The 14,597-nt window shown below is 37.9% G+C and overlaps 1 protein-coding gene across 2 annotated transcripts in view; it reads left to right on the forward strand.

Annotated features, from left to right (window-relative positions):
- The window catches only part of LOC132518203 (zinc finger protein 474-like), a 163,574-nt gene that overhangs the window by 25,721 nt on the left and 123,256 nt on the right, over positions 1 to 14,597 (forward strand). The window contains exon 5 of one of the 2 annotated variants that reach the window (XM_060146211.1): positions 1,142 to 1,284. The gene's annotated coding sequence lies outside the window, so the exon portion shown is untranslated. Of the gene's footprint in view, positions 1 to 1,141; positions 1,285 to 12,156; positions 12,289 to 14,597 lie in introns of those variants that run through there. The other variant, XM_060146210.1, reaches the window with a different exon arrangement.

Below are 14,597 nucleotides of genomic sequence, written 5' to 3' on the forward strand. Positions count from 1 at the left end.
GCTGCCTTTGACCAGCCCAGTTGACCTTGTCTTAGCAGTTTCCTGTAACTGGGCTCTGTCCTCATACCTCAGTGTATGCACTTGCCCACAGTTCAGACATCTAACTTTATTCTCACCCACTCTAATTCCATTATAGCTTTCACTGGGGAAGACAGCTCAGTTCTCTGTCCTTGCACTTTCTCTAGCTGGCTTTTGAGTTGCAGAAGTGATTTCACCCTTAGTCACGTAAGACTGAATGTCTGCCGCCTAGTTTGGAGCAGATAATGTGGAAAAGAGACTAAGCTTCAAAGCCCATCAGGCAGGGCCTACATTCACATTTCAAAGGTTTCCTCACTTGGCTGTAGAAATATAACTAAGCTGCTTAAAATCTCCATGCCTGCTGCTTCATTTGTAATGTAGTCCCTTAGTTATGTACCATGAGTCTGGAAAGAACTGTTAACACAAGCTATTCTGGAAAGACAGCATTCTCATTTGAACACTCGGAGAATCCAGAGCACAAGCCTCAACCATGGCACTGTCGACATTTTGAACCAGATAATTCTTTGCTGTGGAGGGCTGTTGTTGTGCGTTGTAGAATGTTTAGCAGCATCCCTAGCCTGTACCCACTAGATGCCAGTAGCACTTCCCCAAACCCGTATGTGACAACCAAAAATAACGTTAGACATTGCCAAATGTAATGTCTCTGAAGGTGGAGGGGGAAATCGCCACCAGTTGAAAACTACTGATTCAGAGGATGATCTTCCTATCAAGTTTCATTTTGGTTCGTACAGAGTCAGACTAGGGTGAGCATCTGGACAATATTGTCTCTTTTCTGATGTTCCTTACCTTGTGCCTTCAATCCAGCTTCATTAGGCAGCTCTCTAGGGCGACAGGAACATGGTTGTCCCAAGAGTTAAGGCTTTCAGAATTTAGGGAGAGCTTCTACAAGGCAAACAAACTTGGTCTTGCTGATGTTGACCAACTCTTAGGTAAAGCTTTCACATGTTATTACTGTAATCGAGTTTCTATCTCAGCAAAGCTCTGTAGGAAATCAGGGAGTGAGGAGACACAGAAAATTCCATAAAAAGGGAGAACTCAGTAGCAAACTGCCTGCCTCAAGAACTGGCAAACTACAAGAGTAATCTCTCTCCTTTCTTTCTAGGTCTCAGAATACAGCGCTCCCTGCCAACCAGCTGCCATCTCTCCCCACCCAGTCAGTCTGGTGATCAACAGCATCCACGTCAGGAACTGCAGGCTGTGCCTTAGGTTTTGAACTCTTCTTGGATGGATATTTATATTTATCAGGTCTTGAAGTCAAGCCGAGGAATTTGTACTCTCAATGGGATGGTTAAGAGAGAAGAACATTTGTAATAGGTGGGAGGGTGACTGTGTTAGATGCATCAGAGTCATTTTGGGTAATGGGAACTGAGAAATACTCCAGGATGAGTTGATCAGAATGGCACTCATGATGTTCTAGGATGATGCTTCAGTGAGAGAAGAGGATAGGAACCAGAAGATAGGCAAAGAGAATGTTTAAAATGAAGGGAGATATGAGGAGAATGGGGGCAGTGGCTTAGACTCCTCTTTATGAAGAAGATGGTGGGTGCACACAGCATATACAGGTTGTTTTTAAGACAGAGGACACCTGAGACTCTGATGGTTGGGGGGAAGAAGCCAGTAGAATAGAAGAGGTGCTAGAGAGGAGGGACCAACCAAGGAAGCAAAATACCAGAGAAGAAACATCCCTCCCCTTGAGACTTGTGGAAAGAAGTAGAATAAGAGGAAATTCCCTTATAATTTACTGTTTTCAATTAAAAAGTTGAAATGCCCTTCATAAAATGCACATGAGAAAGTAAAATATGAGACTGTTATCAGCCAGGAACACTCTAATTTAAACCAGCTTGAGAAATCTGTGGGTAATAAACTCGTGATTAAGTATTTATTAAACTTTTATTGTTCACATGCCCTAAGCGTTTGGACTTCTGCCAATACTCTGAAAAGAAAGACAAAATTATTTCAAAATGTTTACATTATATTAAATAGAAAACTTTGAGTATTAATCTGGACTTAACATCTTGTAACTTTTAGTCATCTTCAACCAAGCTGCTCGCTATTATCTCTTACAACGAAAAAGGTGTGTGCCCAATTAAGTGGTTGAATATTGACTAAGCACCTACGACTTACAAGTACTAGTGTTCAGTCCTGGTTTAGTGGCTGTCAGAAAAATGGTGGAGGAACAGGGTGGAGAGCTGTGCCAGGATGGCCTGGAGAGCCAGAACTGTGATGAGCTGTCCAGACGCACAGCAAATATTTAAAGCCTAGAATCTCAGGCCCTTGAAACAGGAGGTTTTATAGCACAGTATATACAAAATATTTTATTATCAGTGGAGTAGTGGATATAATACTGAAGAAACATCCTCTGTTCGTAGGAAGGGAGATCAAAAGAAAGAAATCCTTCTCTTTGGCAATGTTTTCGTTGTGCCAAAGATAAAGCAAGGGAGTCCTTTGACGAACTTTTTATTGGAGTCTGAGTTTAAATATGTGGCACATAAACAAATAACAATCTCCTCAGCTTAGACTCCTCATCAGTTTAAAATAGACCAATAATATCTTCTTGCCTGAAGACAGTTGGCTGGGCTGGATGCTATTTTTAAAGTCCACTTGAGCGCCAAGATTTCTATTTCTATGATAAAACCAGTCTGATGCATAGAAAATATAATGCATTTATTGTTCCTTTTCTTTTTTTTCTTTTTTTTTCTTTTTTTGTGGTACGCGGGCCTCTCACTGTTGTGGCCTCTCCCGTTGCGGAGCACAGGCTCCGGACGCGCATTGCCAGTGGCCACGGCTCACGGGCCCAGCCGCTCCGAGTCATGTGGGATCTTCCCAGATCGGTGCACGAACCCGTGTCCCTTGCATCGGCAGGCGGACTCTCAACCACTGCGCCACCAGTGGTTGATGGGTTGATTGCGCCCAATATTGTTCCTTTTCAAACAAATCCATTTTTCTCTTGAACACAGTTAGGGACAATTTACCGTGCTTTTTTGTTTTGGCAATTTAGGAAGGGTTTCCATGGTCTCTGTGGCCTCTTGCTCAGTTTTTCTGTGCATCAGCTTGACCATAAGATTATCTGAGGCCAACATTGTCACCTCTTTGGATGTATGTTTGCTGGCATGCATTCCCCCTGGGGGCAGTAAAAATTGGTTTTGGGGGTGATGTAATCTTAGATAATATATTGGTTTGTAGGCCACCAAAGGGCCACAATACATAAACAGATACAAGGTATATCTGTGGTAATTAAATTTCATGGTGATGGTGGCGGGGAGAATTAGGGGAAAAAATGTAAAAATACTCAGAGGGGAAGCAATAATAAAATAAATGGAGAAACACTGACCCGGGCAAAGAGTCCTGAGGGAGGGTAGGGGTGTAAGATCTTTTGGGTAGGACTTTAACCCATCAAATACAACAGTTTTTTTTTTTTTTTAAGTTTTAGAAGCCTATATTTAAAGTATATCTTCCGCCTTTCTTTCTAATCGACTACAGGACACATTTTGCAATGTTTTAAATTTAGACATTTTCAAATTTACTTTCTGTAAAGACCTTTCTTGTGACAAAAGGCATATCTTGAAAAACAACTGTCTCTTTTCAGGTCAGACTGTTCTGTGTGGCAGTCTGGAAGAGAGGTCTTGCAGGAGACAGTAGAAGGAGAGTCGTTGAGCACGCGAAAGACATACGTTTCAATCCCAGATTTGCTTCGGATGAGCCTTGCAATTAGGGGCAAGCCGAGTAAAGCCGCGGAGCCCCTGTTTCCTCATTTGTAAAACAAGTCTGCTAATGCTTCCTGTGGCAGGGTTCTAAAGGATTTGAGACAACTGATGTCAGGTGGCTGGCGCTGGCTGTTTCTGAGTTAGGTGGTAAGGCCAATAGGTAGCAGAGGCCAATAACTGGGTAGAGGAGGACAAGATGCCCAGTGGACCTATTTTGCCAAATTCCGCAAACATCCTATTGGAGTTCCTGCTGCTGCTGTTAAAAAAAAAAAACTGTGCCCCTGCACAGTTTAAATAAATTCAAAAGGACTATCAGTAACTTTCAGAGTAAGATTTGGGCTTTGCATCAATGAAGAGACATCAGGACAATCAGAGATACCATCAAGGAGCAGCACTTTGCCTGCTCCATAAAATCACCATGATTTAGTCCTTTAATGAAAAAAGGGGCTTGTGCAGGCACAACAGCTGTGGTTTTATGAGGGGAAAATAAGCCAGAATTCCTTGTGGTGGGGCTGTTGCCACAAGGGGTCAGATCTGGATTTTTGGTGGAGGCTGGCATATCCTACAGTGACAAAAACATGATTGGAAGTCACATAGCTTGAAATAACTTGCTTGTTTTAGGGGAGAATAGCTCAAGCAATACCAAACCTGACTAGCTCTGTTTAAGTAAGGACTTCAGTGTTTTTGATCTGAGGTTGAGTTGAGTGTCTGGAGTGGGAACAGAAGAAGGAATACCATTATCTTTAAGCTTGCCCTGGTTGCTGGTTGCCCACTTAGCACATGTGAGCAGTTTAACTGTCACCATGAATAAGGGCTTTTTTTTCCCCCAAGGTTATAAACAGAGATGCATAAATATTTTGGATCCATCAGCCTCCAAGTATTCTTCAGATGTTTTGAGTTCAACAAAACAGAATACACTGTGCTGAGTACATTCTCCCTTGCTTTTTGAGGATCACGTGTGATTTATAGGAAATGGAATCCATATGTTTCTGCTTCATTTACACTTAACTCATCAAAAGATTGTGTTGTAAAGCTATGTGATGTCCAAGATGGCTTTTTGAGCTTGGTGGTTTCTTTTTTTAAAATAAGCTGCTTAAAAGTTTTTGTTCCTTTAAAAGTTAGAGAGAGAGAGAGAAGAGAAAGATACCTAGGAAGGCCTGTTTTGCCAAGATGAAATAGATTTGAACACCAGGAAGTTCAATTTAAGCTGAAACTACAAACCAAAGAATTTCAAATGGGTCCAGAATTTGGAAGAAAACAAAGGTTCCTCTCCAGTCACTTTCCGAAGCATCTCCGATGAATGCAGAAAAGCAGCTGGCCACTCAGCAACCCCACTAAGGGAAGAGAGGGCTGTGAATGCACCATTAGTGACCCAGCTAACACATGTGCCCACTGCTGGAAGAGCTGTTATTCTCAGGCCTCCTGAGACCAGTCACTCTAGTCCAGATAAAGAACTTTTTGCCCTATTTTAGCATGGAAATATCTGCTCTCCTGGTGTTTTCCCGGGATTGTCCTGTCCTAGGCCAGCATTTCCTATTTGTTCTTCTGCCATCTGGCCCAAATAGCTGGCCACTAGACTGAATACTGTGTGTGCATTTGGGATGGTGTTTATTTATTGGACAACTTCTTTAGAGAAATATCTTGTTTAGCTCACAATAGAGCCAAGAAAGCATGCAGTTTGTATAAAGTAAGAAATATGTTAACGAGGGACCCACAAGTTTGTAAGAAGCCAAATGTAAAACTAAGTTTTCTTTCGCCATCTCAATATTTAGTCACTCTCATAGCAGCTCTTTAATCATTTTAGACATGCTTTATCATCTATATATGGCATCTTATGAAAGTTTTCAGGAGAAAAGCACCCAAATTAGAACTATTTAATGTGATAGTATAATTCAGATAACTATAAATCTCTGTAGAGGACTTATCTGCTCATCTCTAGAACAATATATAGTGTTCGATGTGAAACTTCATTATCCAGTGAGGTCTTTTAGATTGTGTGGTCTGAAGTCATTTCAACAGAATTAATAGTCCTATGAATTACTTATACATACCAATTCAGTTATCTGGGGGTGAGGGGCAGGATTTTGGAATCTTTTCTTTTTTATGTGCAGTTTATTTTTATATATTTATTTATTGGCTGCGTTGGGTCTTTGTTGCTGCGTATGGGCTTTCTCTACTTGCAGCAAGCGGGGGCTACTCTTTGTTGTGGTGCACAGGTTTCTCATTCTGGTGGCTTCTCTTGTGGAGCACCGGCTCTAGGCGTGTGGGCTTCAGTAGTAGTGGCACACAGCCTTCAGTAGTTGCAGCACACGGGCTCTAGACTACAGGCTCAGTAGTTGTGGTGCATGGCCTTAGTTGCTCCGCTCCACATTTGGGATCTTCCCAGACAAGGGATCGAACCCATGTCCCCTGCGTTGGCAGGCGTATTCTTTTTTTTTTTTTAACATCTTTATTGGAGTATAATTGCTTTACAATGTTGTGTTAGTTTCTGCTGTATAACAAAGTGAATCAGCTATATGTATACATATATCCCCATATACCCACCCTCTTGCGTCTCTGCCCACCCTCCGTATCCCACCCCTCTAGGTGGTCGCAAAGTACCGAGCTGATCTCCCTGTGCTATGCAGCTGCTTCCCCCTAGCTATCTATTTTACATTTGGTAGTATATATATGTAGTGTTATTCTCTCACTTCATCCCAGCTTACACTTTCCCCTCCCTGTGTCCTCAAGTCCATTCTCTACATCTGTGTCTTTATTCCTGTCCTGCCCCTAGGTTCATCAGAACCATTTTTTTTTTAGATTCCATATATATGTGTTAGCATACGGTATTTGTTTTTCTCTTTCTGACTTACTTCACTCTATATGACAGTCCCTAGGTTGATCAACTTCACTAAAAATAACTCAATTTTGTTTCTTTTTATGGCTGAGTGATATTCCATTGTATATATGTGCCACATCTTCTTTATCCATTCATCTGTCAGTGGACACTTGGGTTGCTTCCATATCCTGACTATTGTAAATAAAGATGCAGTGAATATTATGGTACATGACTCTTTTTGAATTATGGTTTTCTCAGGGTATATGCCCAGTAATGGGATTGCTGGGTCGTATAGTAGTTTTATTTTTAGTTTTTTAAGGAACCTCCATACTGTTCTCCATAGCGGCTATATCAGTTTACATTCCCACCACCAGTGCAAGAGGGTTCCCTTTTCTCCACACCCTCTCCAGCATTTATTGTTTCTAGATTTTTTGATGATAGCCATTCTGACTGGTGTGAGGTGATACTGTATTGTAGTTTGTTGTTTTGTTTGTTTGTTTGTTTGTTTTGCAGTACGCGGGCCTCTCACTGTTGTGGCCTCTCTCTTTGCAGAGCAGAGACTCCGGACGTGCAGGCCATGGCTCACGGGCCCAGCCGCTCCGCGGCACGTGGGATCCTCCTGGACCGGGGCACGAACCCGTGTCCCCAGCATCAGCAGGCGGACCCTAAACCACTGCACCATCAGGGAAGCCCCTGTATTGTAGTTTTGATTTGCATTTCTCTAATGATTAGTGATGTTGAGCATCCTATCATGTGTTTGTTGGCAATCTGTATATCTTCTTTGGAGAAATGTCTATTTAGGTCTTCTGCCCATTTGTGGATTGCATTGTTTGTTTTTTTGATATTGAGCTGCATGAGCTACCTGTATATTTTGGATATTAATCCTTTGTCAGTTGCTTTGTTTGCAAATACTTTCTCCCATTCTGAGGGTTGTCTTTTCATCTAGTTTATGGTTTCCTTTGCTGTGCAAAAGCTTTTAAGTTTCATTAGGTCCCATTTGTTTATTTTTGTTTTTATTTCCATTACTCTATGAGGTGGGTCAAAAAGGATCTTGCTGTGATTTATGTCATAGGTGTTCTGCCTATGTTTTCGTCTAAGAGTTTTATAGTGTCTGGCCTTACATTTAGGTCTTTAATCCATTTTGAGTTTATTGTCATGTACAGTGTTAGGAAGTTTTATAATTTCATTCTTTTACATGTAGCTGTCCAGTTTTCCCAGCACCATTTATTGAAGAGGCTATCTTTTCTCCATTGTATACGCTTGCCTCCTTTATCAAAGATAAGGTGACCATATGTGCGTGGGTTTATCTCTGAGCTTTCTATCCTGTTCCATTGATCTATATTTCTGTTTTTGTGCCAGTACATGCTGTCTTGATTACTGTAGCTTTGCAGCATAGTCTGAAGTCCAGGAACCTGATTCCTCCAGCTCCATTTTTCTTTCTCAAGATTGCTTTGGCTATTCAGGGTCTTTTGTGTTTCCATACAAATTGTGAAATTTTTTGTTGTAGTTCTGTGAAAAAGCCATTGGTAGTTTCACAGGGATTGCATTGAATCTATAGATTGCTTTGGGTAGTATAGTCATTTTCACAATGTTGATTCTTCCAATCCAAGAACATGATATATCTCTCTATCTGTTTGTATCATCTTTAATTTCTTCAACAGTGTCTTATAGTTTTCTGCATACAGGTCTTTCATCTCCTTAGGCTTATTCCTAGGTATTTTATTCTTTTTGTTGTAATGGTAAATGGGAATGTTTCCTTAATTTCTCTTTCAGATTATTCATCATTAGTGTATGGGCCTGCAAGAGATTTCTGTGCATTAATTTATATCCTGCTACTATACCAAATTCATTGATTAGCTTCAGTAGTTTTCTAGTAGCAACCTTAGGATTCTCTATGCAGAGTATCATGTCATCTGCAAACAGTGACAGTTTTACTTCTTCTTTTCCAATTTGGATTCCTTTTTTTCTTTTTCTTCTCTGATTGCTGTGGCTAAAACTTCCAAAACTATGTTGAATAATAGTGGTGAGAGTGTGCAACCTTGTCCTGTTCCTGATCTTAGAGGAAATGGTTTCAGTTTTTCACCATTGAGAACGATGTTGGCTGTGGGTTTGTCATACATGGCCTTTATTATGTTGAGGTAGGTTCCCTCTATGCCTACTTTCTGGAGAGTCTTTATCATAAATGGGTGTTGAATTTTGTTGAATGCTTTTTCTGCATCTACTTAGATGATCTTATGGATTTTATTCTTCTGTTTGCTAATATGGTGAATCACACTGATTGATTTGCATATATTGAAGAATCCTTGCATTCCTGGGATAAATCCCACTTGGTCATGGTTTATGATCCTTTTAATGTTTTGTTGGATTCTGTTTGCTAGTATTTTGTTGAAGATTTTTGCATCTATGTTCATCAGAGATATTGGCCTTTAGTTTTCTTTTTTTGTGACATCTTTGTGTGGTTTGGTATCAGGGTGATGGTGGCCTCGTAGAATGAGTTTGGGAGTGTTCCTTTATCTTCAATTTTTTTGGAAGAGTTTGAGAAGGATGGGTGTTAGCTCTTCTCTAAATGTTTGTTAGAATTTGCCTGTGAAGCCATCTGGTCCTGGGCTTTTGTTGTTGGAAGATTTTTAATCACGGTTTCATTTCAGTGCTTGTGATTGGTCTGTTCATATTTTCTATTTCTTCCTGGTTCAGTCTCAGAAAGTTGTGCTTTTCTCAGAATTTGTCCATTTCTTCCAGGTTGTCCATTTTATTGGCATATAGTTGCTTGTAGTAATCTTTCATGATCCTTTGTATTTCTGCAGTGTCAGTTGTTACTTTTCCTTTTTCATTTCTAATTCTGTTGATTTGAGTCTTCCCCCTTTTTTTTGGGATGAGTCTGGCTAATGGTTTATCCATTTTATTTATCTTCCCTAAGAACCAGCTTTTAGTTTTGTTGATCTTTGCTATTGTTTCCTTCATTTCTTCTTCATTTATTTGTGATCTGATCTTTATGATTTCTTTCCTTCTGCTAACTTTAAGGTTTTTTTTTTCTTCTTTCTCTAATTGCTTTAGGTATAGACTTAGGTTGTTTATTTGAGATTTTTCTTGTTTCTTGTGGTAGGATCATATTGCTGCTAACTTCCCGCTTAGAACAGCTTTTGCTGCATCTCATAGGTTTTGGGTCATCGTGTTTTGTCATTTGTTTCTACGTATTTTTTGATTTCCTCTCTGATTTCTGCAGTGATCTCTTGTTTATTTAGTTGTGTATTGTTTAGCTTCCATGTGTTTGTATTTTTTACAGTTTTTTTCCTGTAATTGATTTCCAATCTCACAGCATTGTGGTCAGAAAAGATATTTAATATGATTTCAATTTTCTTAAATTTACCAAGGTTTTGTGACCCATGATATGGTCTATCCTGGAGAATATTCCATGAGCACTTGAGAAGAAAGTGTATTCTGTTGTTTTTAGATAGAATGTCCTATAAATATCAATTAAGTCCATCTTGTTTAATGTGTCATTTAAAGCTTGTGTTTCCTTATTTATTTTCATTTTGGATGATCTGTACATTGGTGAAAGTGGGGTGTTGAAATCCCCTGCTATGATTGTGTTATTGTCGATATCCTCTTTTATGGCTGTTAACATTTGCCTTATATATTGAAGTGCTCCTATGTTGGGTGCATAAATATTTACAATTGTTATATCTTCTACTTGGATTGATCCCTTGATCATTATGTAGTGTGCTTGTCTCTTGTAGTAGTCTTTATTTTAAAGTCTATTTTGTCTGATATGAGAATTGCTATTCCAACTTTCTTTTGATTTCCATTTGCATGGAATATCTTTTTCCGTCCCCTCACTTTCAGTCTGTATGTGTCCCTAGGTCTGAAGTGGGTCTCTTGTAGACAGCCTATATACAGGTCTTGTTTTTGTAACCATTCAGCCATTCTATGTCTTTTGGCGGGAGCATTTAATCCATTTGCATTTAAGGTAATTATTGAATGTATGTTCTTATTACCATTTTCTTAATTGTTTGGGGTTTGTTTTTGTAGGTCTTTTCCTTCTTTTGTGTTTCCCGTCTAGTGAAGTTTCTTTAGCATTTGTTGTAGAACTGGTTTGGTAGTGCTGAATTCTCTTAACTTTTGCTTGTCTGTAACGGTTTTAATTTCTCCATCGAATCTGAATGACATCCTTGCTGGGTAGAGTAATCTTGGTTGTAGGTTTTTCCCTCTCATCACTTTAAATATGTCCTGCCACTCCCTTCTGGCTTGCAGTGTTTCTGCTGAAAGATCAGCTGTTAACCTTATGGAGATTCCCTTTTATGTTATTTGTTGCTTTTCCCTTGCTGCTTTTAATGTTTTTCCTTGTATTTAATTTTTGATAGTTTGATTAATATGTGTCTTGGCATGTTTCTCTTTGGGTTTATCCTGCATGGTACTCTCAGCCCTTCCTGGACTTGACTGACTGTTTCCTTTAGGGACGTTTTCGACTATAATCTCTCCAAATATTTTCTCAGACCCTTTCTTTTTCTCTTCTTCTTCTGGGACCCCTATAATTAGAATGTTGGTGCATATAATGTTGTCACAGAGGTCTCTGAGACTGTTCTCAATTCTTTTCATTCTTTTTTCTTTATTCTGGCAGGCCGATTCTTAACCACTGTGCCACCAGGGAAGTCCAGGATTTTGGAATCTTGAAATTTAGAGTTATTTCCCCTAATTCCTAGCCCTAAAGAACATTTAATAAAATGTTTCTTAATTTCATCATCCAGTGCTAACTGCTGTTAACATTTTAGTATATGTTCTTTCAGCTCATGCATGTGGGCATGTGCTTGCATACACAGACACACACACGCACATTTTAATGAGATCATATTATTTATTCTGCTTTGTAGCTTCTCTTTTTCGTTTAGAAATATATTATGGACTTTTTCCTATGTTAATAAACTTTTTTACCTCATCAGGTTTAATACAGAATTTTAAAAATAATGTTTTTAGGATTGTACTATGATTAGCTTAATATCTCAGAGTCTTTTTATATGTAGGGTTTTAAAAAATCTTTATTTTAGATACATTTTTAAATGTTGACCTTAGTTTTTAAAAATGTTTTCTATATTTTAAGACACATTAGAAAATAAACTAATTATCTTCTGCATCTTGCGTTTCATTATATTTTGGACCAACGCACACTTTGAGAACCATGGAGAATATCCATCTCCCTCTTTTAGAAGAGGCCAAGCATTCCTATATAGATGATACTTTTTAAAGACCCTAGAAAAAATCAATAGGACAATCAGTAATTTTTTTTCTTCCTTAGGAAAAAAAAAGTGTTTCCACCCCATTCCATTGCCAAGAAGAGCCTTGTGACTTAGATTAATCTGCCTCCCTTTCTGTGATGTTTAGTCCACTGGTAAAACTCCCAGAGTCAACTTCAAAGAAAGTTGAGATCCATACCTATTTTGCTGTCTGTTTCTGAGTTTCTTCACCCCTTGTTTCGGAGTTTTCCAATCTGTTACTATAGAACTCAGTCCTGTCCCTTTTGTTGACAGGTTGCCAGGATACATCCTGGCAACAAAGGCTGGGGTTCCTGTTCCAGGCAGCCAGCCTCACATACTACATGAACTCTTGCAAGAGGGGATGTGAATCGTGGAGCTCCCAGCTAGTCTGCTCCTGTTTCCACCAGCTCCCTCACTGAGGGGTTCAGCAGGCCATGACAAAAGCCAAAATAGAAAGATGAAGAAAAAATGTTACAAGGTGAGTCTCCCAGAAGGTGTTCTTTCTTGGTTGTCTGTCTCAAATCTTACCTTTCAACTAGCAATAATAATCTTGATCTCTTCCACTTCCTTCTCACCACTATGTAGTAATATTTCCTTGCTATAGAAAAGGAATCCAAAGAAAAGTAACCAATTCTTAAGTTAAAAAAAACCCTCAAATACTACTTAACGAATGAACAAATATTGTTTTACTTCATTGGATGATTCTGACAATAATTGAACTATGGATTAAATGTTTTAATGGCTAAAAGAAGCAAATTCTATTTAAAGGGATGATTTTTAAAATTTTCTTAAGAAAAGTTGATAAAATATATTTTTAACATAAATTCAGAATTATATGTTTATAAGCCAGATTATCCATGAAAGAAAAGGGGTGATAAAGGCTATAGTTACTCAGTTGACTTGGTAGTTTTTTTTTAATTGAGATAAAATTCACATGGAGTGAAATGTAACTGATCTTAAGTTTAAATTCAAGTTCCTAAAAAAACAATGAATTTGATATATATATACAACCATGTAAACCATCACCTTAATCAAGACATAGGACATTTCTATCACTCAGAAAGTTTCCTCACATCCCTTCCAGTCAGTCTCCCCTCCTTAGGCAACCACTGTTCTGATTTCTATTACTAGAGAATAATTTGGCTGTTCATGAATTCTATATGAGTAGAATCATACAGTATGTATTCTTGTATCTGACTTCATTGGCTCAGCAGAATGTTTTTGAGATTGTTCCTGTTGCTGTGTATATAAGTAGTTCAATTCCTTTTATAGGTGAGTATTAATGCAGTATAGAATTATTCCACATCTGTTTATCTATTTTCCTATTGATTGATATTTGGTTTGTTTCCAGTTTGGGTCTCCTATAACTAAAGTTGATTTAAACATTCTTGCACAAGTCTTTTGGTGGACATATGTTTTCATTTATCTTGGGTTCAGACCTAGGACTAAAACTGATGGATGATAGGGTAGACATATGTTTATCTTTATAAGGAGCATGAAATGATATGTCATTGTGGTTATAATTTGCATTTCCTTCATGACTAATGAAGTTAAGCATTTTTACACAAGCTTGTTGGAGATTTGCATCTCTTTTTTGTTAAGTATCTATTCATATTTCTTGCCCGTTTTAAATGTGTTTTTATTTTTATATCATTTTTATTGATACATAATTCACATACAATAAAATGCACCCATTTTAAGTACACAATCTGATGAGTTTTACAAGTGATTACATCCATTTTACCACCAATGATAAAATATAAGAATATGTCCATTAACTTTGTATTTCATTCTCCACCCACCTACCCACCAAGTAATCACTGATCTACTTTCTGTCACAGATTAGCTTTGCCTGTTTAGAATTTCATATAAATGAAATAATTCAGTATATTCTCTTTTGCATATGATTTCTTTTATTCAGTATAATATGTTTGAAAGAGATCTATGTCATTGTGTGTAATTTGTTCACTTTTATTGTGGAGTAATATTCTGTTGTATGAATGTGCCATAATTGGTTTATCCATTTACCTGTTAATGTGTATTTATGTTGTTTCCAGTTTTTCACTGTTAAGAGCTGTTATGAACATTTGTTTTATATTCTATTTGTGGACATATATTTTCATTTCTCTAGGATAATTATTTAGGGACAGAATGTCCATATCATTAGGTAGATATATATTTAACTTTATGAGAAATTGCCAGATGTTTCTCCATAGTGGTTGTAATGTTTCACATGCCCACGAGGCATATATGGGAGTTTTGGTTTTTTCACATCCTAACACTTGGTATTGGTAATTTTAAAAATTTTATCCATTCTAGTGTGTGTACAATGGTATCTCTGTGGTTTTATTTTGCATTTTCTTGACAAACAACAACTAATGATATATACTATTGTTTCATGAGCTTGTTGATATTTTATACGTTTTCTGTTGTGAATAATCTATTCAAAGCTTTTGCCCGAATTAGGCAACCCATATTGGGTTGCTTGCCATGTATGTGTCAAATATATGTATTGAAAACATTTCTTCCCAATCTGTGGCTTATCTTTTAATTTTCTTAATAGTATTTTTTAAAGAGTAGAAGTTTCTAATTTATATGAAGTAAAATTTTAAATTCTTTTTCTTTTATGTTTAGTGCTTTTTGTGTTTTGTCTAAGAACTCTGAAAATATTGAGGTCATAAAGTATTTTCCTATACTTCTAGAAGCTTTATAGTTTTAATTTTTATATGTAGTTCTGTGATCCACCTCGAGTTAATTTTTGTGTTTGGTGACAGTAGATGGTTGATA

This window comes from Lagenorhynchus albirostris, chromosome 3 (genome assembly GCF_949774975.1).
Source record: "Lagenorhynchus albirostris chromosome 3, mLagAlb1.1, whole genome shotgun sequence".
NCBI lineage: Eukaryota > Metazoa > Chordata > Mammalia > Artiodactyla > Delphinidae > Lagenorhynchus > Lagenorhynchus albirostris.